Consider the following 8,312-nt stretch of genomic DNA (forward strand, 5'->3'; position numbering starts at 1 on the left):
ACGAAACAGGTCTGTAAAACTTTAAAAAGATTGAAATCATACAAAGTATGTTCCCCGACAACAACAAAACTAAATTAGAGATCCATAAGAAAGAAATAGGAAAAATGCCAAAAATTTGTAAATTAAATAACATTCTTAGAACATAAATCAATGAAATAGAACGTAGAGAAAATCAATAGAACCACATTTAGTTATTTGAAAAAGTCAATTAAATTGGAAAATTCTTAGCCAGACTATCTAGAAAGTGAGAGAGAAAATACAAATTACCAAAATCAAGAATAAAGAAGATATATCATTACTGACACTACAAAAATTAAGAGGATTATAAGATAATACATGAACAACTTTATGCCATTAAATTAGACAACTAAGATTAAGTGGGAAAATTCCTAGAAGTACACAAATTACCAAAATTGACTCAAAAAGAATTGAAAATCTGAATAAACTTATCATGAAAAATGAAACTGAATGAGTAATTAGACATCTTCCCACAAAGAAAAGACTAAGCCCAGATGGATTTACTGGTGAATCAAATATTAAATATTTAAAGAAGAAATAATACCAATCCTTCACAAACTCAAGAAAATAGTTGAAGGAGGGAATACTTGCAAATCATTCTATGATGCTAGATTTAGCCAGAAATCAAAGCCAAACAAAGATGTCACAAAAAAAGAAAACCAACATGCCTCATGAAAATAGATGCAAAAATCCTTAACAAAATATTAGCAAACCAAATTCAGCAACATATAAAAAGGATTACAGACTGTGACTAAGTATGTTTATCCCAAGAATGTAAGGTTGGTTTATTATTTGAAGATAAATTAATACAGTTTACCATTAAAAGAATAAAGGACAAAACTCACATGATAATTTCAAACAGAAATAAACAAACAATAACAACTAGAGATTTTAATACCTCACTCAGTAGTTGCAGGGAAAGCTTTTGACACATCCAAGTGCTAATTCATGATTTTAAAAACTTATGCTGGGACAGACTGGATATCCATATGAAAACAAAAATGAACTTAGACTCTTAACTCATACCATATACAAAAAGTAACTTCAAATGGATCACAGTCAAAAAGTTAAACATAGAGTTAGCATATGACCTAGCAATCCTATTTACTCCTAGATATAAATCCAAGAGAATTAAAAACATAGGGCGCCTGGGTGGCTCAGTCATTAAGCGTCTGCCTTCGGCTCAGGTCATGATCCCAGGGTTCTGGGATCGAGCCCCGCATAGGTCTCCCTGCTCAGCAGGAAGCCTGCTTCTCCCTCTCCCACTCCCCCTGCTTGTGTTCCCTCTCTTGCTGTGTCTCTCTCTGTCAAATAAATAAAATCTTTAAAAAAAAAAAAAAAAAAAAAAGAATTAAAAACATATGTGCACACAAAAATTTGTACACAAATGTTCACAGCAGCATTATTCATAATTGCCAAAAAGTGGAAACAACTCAAATCTCCATCAACGAGGAATGGATAAACAAAATGTTATAAATCCATATGGTAATATAGGAATATTATTTGGCCATAAAAAAGAAATGAGGTTCTCACACATGCTACAATATGCATTAATCTTGAAAACACTATGCTGAGTGAAACAAGCCAGACACAAGAGGCCTCATATTGTATGATTCCATTTGTATGGAATGTTTAGCATAGGCAAATCCATAGAGAGAGAAAGCAGATTCATGATTGCCAGGGACTGGGGGAGGGAGGAATGGGCAGCAACTGCTTATGGGTGGGGAGTTTCTTTTTTGGGTGACGAAATTTTCTGGAATTAGATAGTGGTGACATTTATACAACTTTGTAATATATTAAAACCACTGAATTTTACCTTTTTAAAGGATGGAATTTATAGCATGTGAATTATATCTCAAAAAAGTTGTGTTTTTTTTTTTTTTCAAATAGATCACAGATCTAGATGTAAAAGCTATTTACCTAGGGCTGGGACTGGAACTTAGTATTGACTGAAAATGGGCCCAAGAGGATCTGGGGGGATGCTGGAAGTGTTCTAAAACTGGATTACAGTCATGATTGCACAACTCTTTAAGTTTACTAAAAATCATTGCATTGTTCACTTACAATGGGTGATTTTTTATTAAAATATCATTGATATACAATGTTATATTAGTTTCAGGTGTACAGCATATTGATTTGACAATGCTATACATTACTCAGTACTCACCATAGTAAGTGTAATCACCATCCATCACCATACAATGTTATTATAATATTACTGATTATATTCCCTATGCTGTACTATTCTCTCCATGACTTATTTTATAACTAGAAGTTTGTACCTCTTAATCCCCTTCACCTATCCCCCCCACCCCCTCCCCTTTGGCAACCACTAGTTTGTTCTCTGTATTTATGAATCTGTTTGTCTGTTTGTTTTGTCTTTTTGATTCCACATATAAGTGAAATCATATGGTATTTGTCTTTCTCAGTCTGCTTTATTCATTTCACTTAGCATAATACCCTCTAGGTCCATCCATGTTGTAGCAAATGGCAAGATTTCATTCTTTTTTATGGCTGAGTAATATTCTATACAGTGGGTGATTTTGTGGAATGTAAATTTTACCTCAATAAAGCTGTTCAGAAAAACAAACCCACTGAAAACAGAAATCAAAATGTCATAGTACATAATGGAGGGAAGTTGGGGTGGGAATTTAACTTAAAAATGAAACAAAGAAGGATGACAAGAGGGGGCACTGGAGTGTTGAATATTCTGTTTCTTGATCTCATTGTGAGTTATAGTTTGTGAAAATTCTTTGAGCTATGTTCTTATATGCAGTTTTCTGCAGATATATTATACCACAATTAAAAGTTTAAAAAATGGCATTAGGGCCTGGGAGGGGCCATGAATGACCCAATTATGAGTTACAGAAGCTGAGAGGTTGTTCAGAAGTCATCCAGTTGTTCTTGGGTCCCCATGTGATTTTTGCCCCTTTATTGCCACTATTTTATAATAACCTGCACTATTAGAGCTGGCCTAAATGAATTTCTGTTTCTTACTGTGAAGAAGCTTCACTAACAGACCCACACAGATAGTACCAAAATGGCACCTCCAAGAGGGCTATGAATTTTGTACCTGGCTGAATCCCTAGTGCCTGGAACAACACCTGGCAATATAGTAGGTTCTCAATGTGTACCACTTGAATGCGTGAACAAATGGATGAATAGAGTAATAGTTGTAAAGGAAAGGAAGTCTAGAAGGACAGATTATCAAACACATACATTTTTAAGGCAACCCAGCCCATATTTCCACCGGGATGTGGACAAAAATTGATGGGAGCCCAGAGTATGAAATAATGCCCTGAGGAATGTGAGGAAAGTGGGGCAGAGGAGGACACATGGGAGCTGGGTCTTGAAGGATGAGTAGGAGTTTGCCAGAGAAAGAATGGAAGGGAGTGGGACAGACAAACACAGACAAAAGTACATTGTTGTGAAAGAGCCTAGAATTCTTCAGAACCCCGAGAAGACTCATGTGGCAGAACTGCAGGGTTCATAGTGAAGGACAAGTGAGAGATGAGGCCAGAGAGGTAAGCTGGGAATAGCTGGAAAAGGGTCATCTATTCACAGCCAAGTCATTTGAACCGACTCCTGCAGGAATCACAGCCAAGAAAGAATTTTAAACAGGGGTAAAATTCGCTTTTTAGGGAGTTCATTTTGGCTGGAGGAAGAAGAGTTTGAATTCATGGGCTATCTGCTCTGTTGGTATTTACACCTCCTTGTCTTGATCTCTTTCTCTTTCTCTGCATTCTTCTCTTCCTTTCTCTCTCTCTCTCTCTCTGCCTTCCTCCCTCCCTCCCTCTCTCTCTCTCATGTTGTCTTGTATAGGGCTCTCCTATGTATTTCTTTCCATTTTTTTTCTCAAGACACTACCCTTTGGCGGCGCCTGGGTGGCTCAGTTAGTTAAGCAGCTGCCTTCAGCTCAGGTCATGATCCCAGTGTCCTGGGATCGAGCCCTGCATTGGGCTCCTTGCTCAGAGGGGAACCTGCTTCTCCCTCTTCCCCTGCCTGCCACTCTACCTGCTTGTGCTCTCTCTCTCTCTCTCTCTGTCAAATAAATAAATAAAATCTTAAAAAAAAAAAAAAAAAAGACACTACCCTTTGAAGATATCCTTCAACCGCCTCCATCTTATCTGCCCAAACAGCTTTCAGATTCCATCTCCAGGACTCATTTTCTCCAGGACACTAGTCCCAGCCAGGCTTGGGTCCTTCACAAACAACTAGCTCAGGATTTCCTCTTGAACAACAAGCTCTTTGGGGCCTCACCAGTGCACAGACAAGATATGTGGAAGAAGGAGCCCAGAGAAAGTGAGCCACCAGGTCCAGAGGCCTGCATGGAACCAGTGAACTGGGAAGAGCACACTCTCAAGCATCCTGATACTGCTCACAACACAGATGGTGCCAACAGCTCTGACGCCATCGCCCTTCCCGCCTCCTCCAGGAGAGCCTCATGCCTGGGGGCTCATACCTCCGGCCTTGTGCTCGGCGTTTCTGGGCTTGCGCCCACCCTCCGCAGGCAAACGACCACCGGGTCAGTAGGGCCCCTCCTCCAAGCCGAGCGTGGGACTCCTCTCCAGGACAGTTCTCTCCCCTGGGACAAGAGGGTCAAGCTGCTCTTCTAGACAGGACCTCAGAGATGTGCAGCAAGGGCCCTGGCCCAATTTATCACCACGGGGCTATAATTAGGTTTGTTAACATACAGTCCAGTGTAGTCTTGTTGACTAGGAACTTAATCACGTTGCTATTGAGTTCCTGTACACATTGCTTGGGGTGACTGTTTTACTTGTAGAGTTATAGCCAAGCCCAACGGGAGGAAATTAGCTTTGGACACAAGTTTGGAGGGGGGTTCTTTTTCCTCATGACTTTGTCTCCCTCCCACCCTTCCATGTGAAAATATTTAGCAAACAGTGACAATGATGAAAAACAGTAGGAAACAAAATGTTCTACATTAGTATAAAACATGAAAAATGCAGCAAGGACCCTTAGCGGTACAACATGTGTTATGCTGGCTGGCAGTCCATTAGCTCTGATAGACATTTCACTTACCTAAGTCAAATATAACAGTCTAGTATTCATTAATATAAGAAGGGGCTGTGGAATCAGAGCTACCATCTGGCTGGGCCGACAGAATAATCTACAACTCATGATTAGGTCTAAGGAGTGGGGTTTCACTTTAATCTTTCTCATTGCTCGAAATTTCCATCTGCGCAGTTCGGCACATCATTTTTCTTCAAGACAAATGTGCTGTTTTTCATGTTCCAAAATTAGATCAGAAGAAAACGATTAATCATGTCACGGCCTGGGAAAGGAAACAAAGCTCCGATATTCTGCTGCTCTCCTCCCCCCCCCACCCCCCCAACCCCCACCCCCAACCCCGGCCCGGCCCGCCCCTCCCCTCCCCGGGCCGGGCCGGTTGCAAGTTTCGCTTTTTTCCCCAACCTCTGGGTTTTCAGCACAACTTTCAGAGACGCCACCGCCGGCCGAGAGGAGGAGGGTGGGATAGGAGGGCGAGGGCGCCGGCTGGGCCTAAGGGGAAAGCCTCGGGGGGGGGGGGAACCCGGCCCCCTCGCGCGCCCCCCGGCCCCCCGCGGGTCACCCCCGGCCGGGCCGCACCTTCTGCTTCCCCCGCCCCCGAGACACGCCCCCCCCCCCCCCCCGAGTCCGGGCACTGGGCGCTGCCGCTCGCCCAGAGTGACAAAAGGGCTGCAAGCCTCCCTCCCGCGCGTCCCCCTCCCGCGGCCGCCAGCGTCCTGTCTGTCAGCCGGCTCGCAAGTCATAACAAATCCCTGGCGCAGAGCTGAAGCTGAGCATTTGCCGGAGCGTCATGGGGATGATGAATGACCCGCAGGCCTTTGAAGTGCTCTGCCAGTTCAGCTGGGTCCGCGGTGCTGACAGAGAAATATACACAACAGCGTAACCAATAATGAGAACATTAAACATTCCTGCGCCGTGACAGGCTGACAGAAAAACCCAGGCTCCCATCAATCACGGCGCAGATAGAACCCTGACAACTGGCCCCTCACTGATACCCGCGGTCACCTTGCCCTCTCCCCTCGCGCGCTCTCGCCGGGCTCCCTCCTCGGCCTCCCTCCGCTTTTCCTCTTTCTTTCCCTCCCGACTCCCCGCACCCCTCCTCTCCGCTTCTCCCGGCTCCTCTCCCCTCCCTCTCGCGCTCTCCCTTCCCCACCTCCTCTGCCTCCTCCTCGCCGCCCCCTGCTCTCGAAGACTGCCTTCGGAGGAGCCTCGTGGAGGTCAAAGTGAGGTTTGGGCCACTTCCATTTTGTTAGGCCGCCCTTGCTGAAACAATGAAGAAGTGTGAAGTCTTTAAGTTCACGGTTAACATTCTGTCGCTCTTAACCAGAGGCAAAAGAATAATACAGTCACTGTAGGTAAAACCTCATTTGGAAATATTATTACAAGTCTAAAGCGAGACCAAATGAATCCCTTCTCCCTCCTCTGCAGGGGAAGGGTCTCTCTGGGAGTCTTCCTGCCTGACTTTGGCAGGGGACCCTTCTCTTCCCAGCCAGCCATGGCCTCTTTCTTCTCAACTGGATTTATCTGACGCGATCTGGTTTCTGATCTGCCGGAAAGGGGAAAACAGCAGAGAAACACAAAGATGTCTTCCTTTTCCTCCAACAGGAAATGGAATCTGCCCAGATAAAGCCTATTGGAGGGACTTTGGCCCAGTTCCCCTAGGAGCCGCTGGTGACCTCTTAGCTACTTTCTGGATCCCACAGGGCTGCCAAGAGAACTTGGTTTTGGCCACACTTTCCTGGGCTGAGCCTCTACTCCCACCTTGTGAAAGTGAGGCATTTCCCCATGGTCTCCCCAACCCCCAGATTATCCCTGCCAGGCCCACACCCTACTAGCCAGCAAGGGCTCATGGAAAGAGCCCTGGACCAGGGGCAGTGAGAAGCCAGGGTTCTAGTCCCACCAGGAGAACTTGAGCAAGGCCAGATTGCCCTGGACCTCTCTTTCTTCATCCACAGCAAGGGAGTAGAAGCCCCCACCTCAGAGCTCTTTACCTTCACCAGATGCAAACAGTATTTTCCTCCTTTTATTCTTGGACCTTCCTTCCTGCCTGCCTTGGCTTTTGGGGAGAGACATTCCTTGACTTTCCAAAAAGTCATGAAAAACTCCCTGTAACCTCCATACACATGTGCAGAGATGGGGAGTGGAAGAGGGGGAGAGTCACTTCCTGGGCATCCTGGGACAAGGGTGTTATAAGGAGTTTGTCAGGAACCTGGTGGAGGAGATAGAGAGGCACGTAGAAGCCTCCTTTGTAGAGCCTGTGCCGTGAGGAAAAGCTCAATCGTGACACTTCAGATGCATTTGAGTATTGGTTTAGGTGAGCCAGCTCAGGTGTGAGGAGAACATCTACTCCATGCTCTAGAGTATCTTATCCTTTGCTTTCGGCCCACCTGGCAAGGCCAGCTCTGTTCTCACCACCTCTAGGACAAGTTTGTTCTGCTTGTCCTGGCCCACAATGACCTTGCCCTTCTCCAAGGGCCTATGACCCTTGGCCCAAATGAGCATCTTGCCTGGCTGGCTATACTTGAAGCTACTGGAGGGCAGGGAGGGTGCCATGCTCTGCCCCTCCCTGGGTTACCTGAGACTAGCACAGCATCTTGTTCTAAAATGCCTTCCCCACCCACAGCCCCCTTCTCTAAGGAACTGCTCCTACCAGGCCTGCTCAAGGGGAAGACCTCAGAGGCCATGTTCATACTGCAAGTTCACCACAGCAGAATGGTCCAGTAGTGAACATCTATCCCTGTAACCAACCAGATTCTCTCTTCCTTGAAAATTCGAACTCAGCCACAGGTGGTGTTAGGCACCTAAAAGTCACTAATGTTTGAGGTTGAGGCAGCCATTTTGAGCCATGGTAGATGCTGAGGAGAAAGGAAAAAAAAAAAAAAAAAGCTGATCTTCAAAGGAAAACAGGAGAATGAGGAAGTGGGCAAAAAGAAGCAGATAACGAAATACCAGACAGAAGACAGCCAGGCTTCAATTCCTGACTTGCTCATTCCTGTCCTCTCAGGGCTTGTTATACTGCTTCCTGCCCTAGGATGCCTGTGAGGTAGTGGGCCACTAGAGAAGATATATGACCCAGACCTGGCCAATCCTTCTATCATTTCTTTCTGCGTGCAAAGATTGGCCCAGGAGAGGCATGTGACCTATGTCAGGGCAATCAGAGTCCTTCCCTGGGATTCTATATACTGATTCCGAAAGAGAGATAGTGTCCGTTCCTTTTAGACTGAGAATCATAAGGCTAGAACCCCAAAGTTCTTAGTGCCTTGGCT

The 8,312-nt window shown here is 45.0% G+C and overlaps 1 long non-coding RNA gene across 1 annotated transcript; it reads right to left on the reverse strand.

The window, feature by feature from the left end:
* Nucleotides 1-5,159: 5,159 nt before the first annotated feature.
* Nucleotides 5,160-5,597, reverse strand: LOC118537639 (uncharacterized). The gene is made up of 2 exons (XR_004918222.2): nucleotides 5,452-5,597; nucleotides 5,160-5,311 (listed from the first exon to the last, which is right to left on the reverse strand). It is a non-coding gene; the product is annotated as an uncharacterized LOC118537639 (long non-coding RNA).
* Nucleotides 5,598-8,312: the final 2,715 nt, after the last annotated feature.

Source organism: Halichoerus grypus, chromosome 7, assembly GCF_964656455.1.
Source record: "Halichoerus grypus chromosome 7, mHalGry1.hap1.1, whole genome shotgun sequence".
In the NCBI taxonomy this organism is placed as follows: Eukaryota; Metazoa; Chordata; class Mammalia; order Carnivora; family Phocidae; genus Halichoerus; species Halichoerus grypus.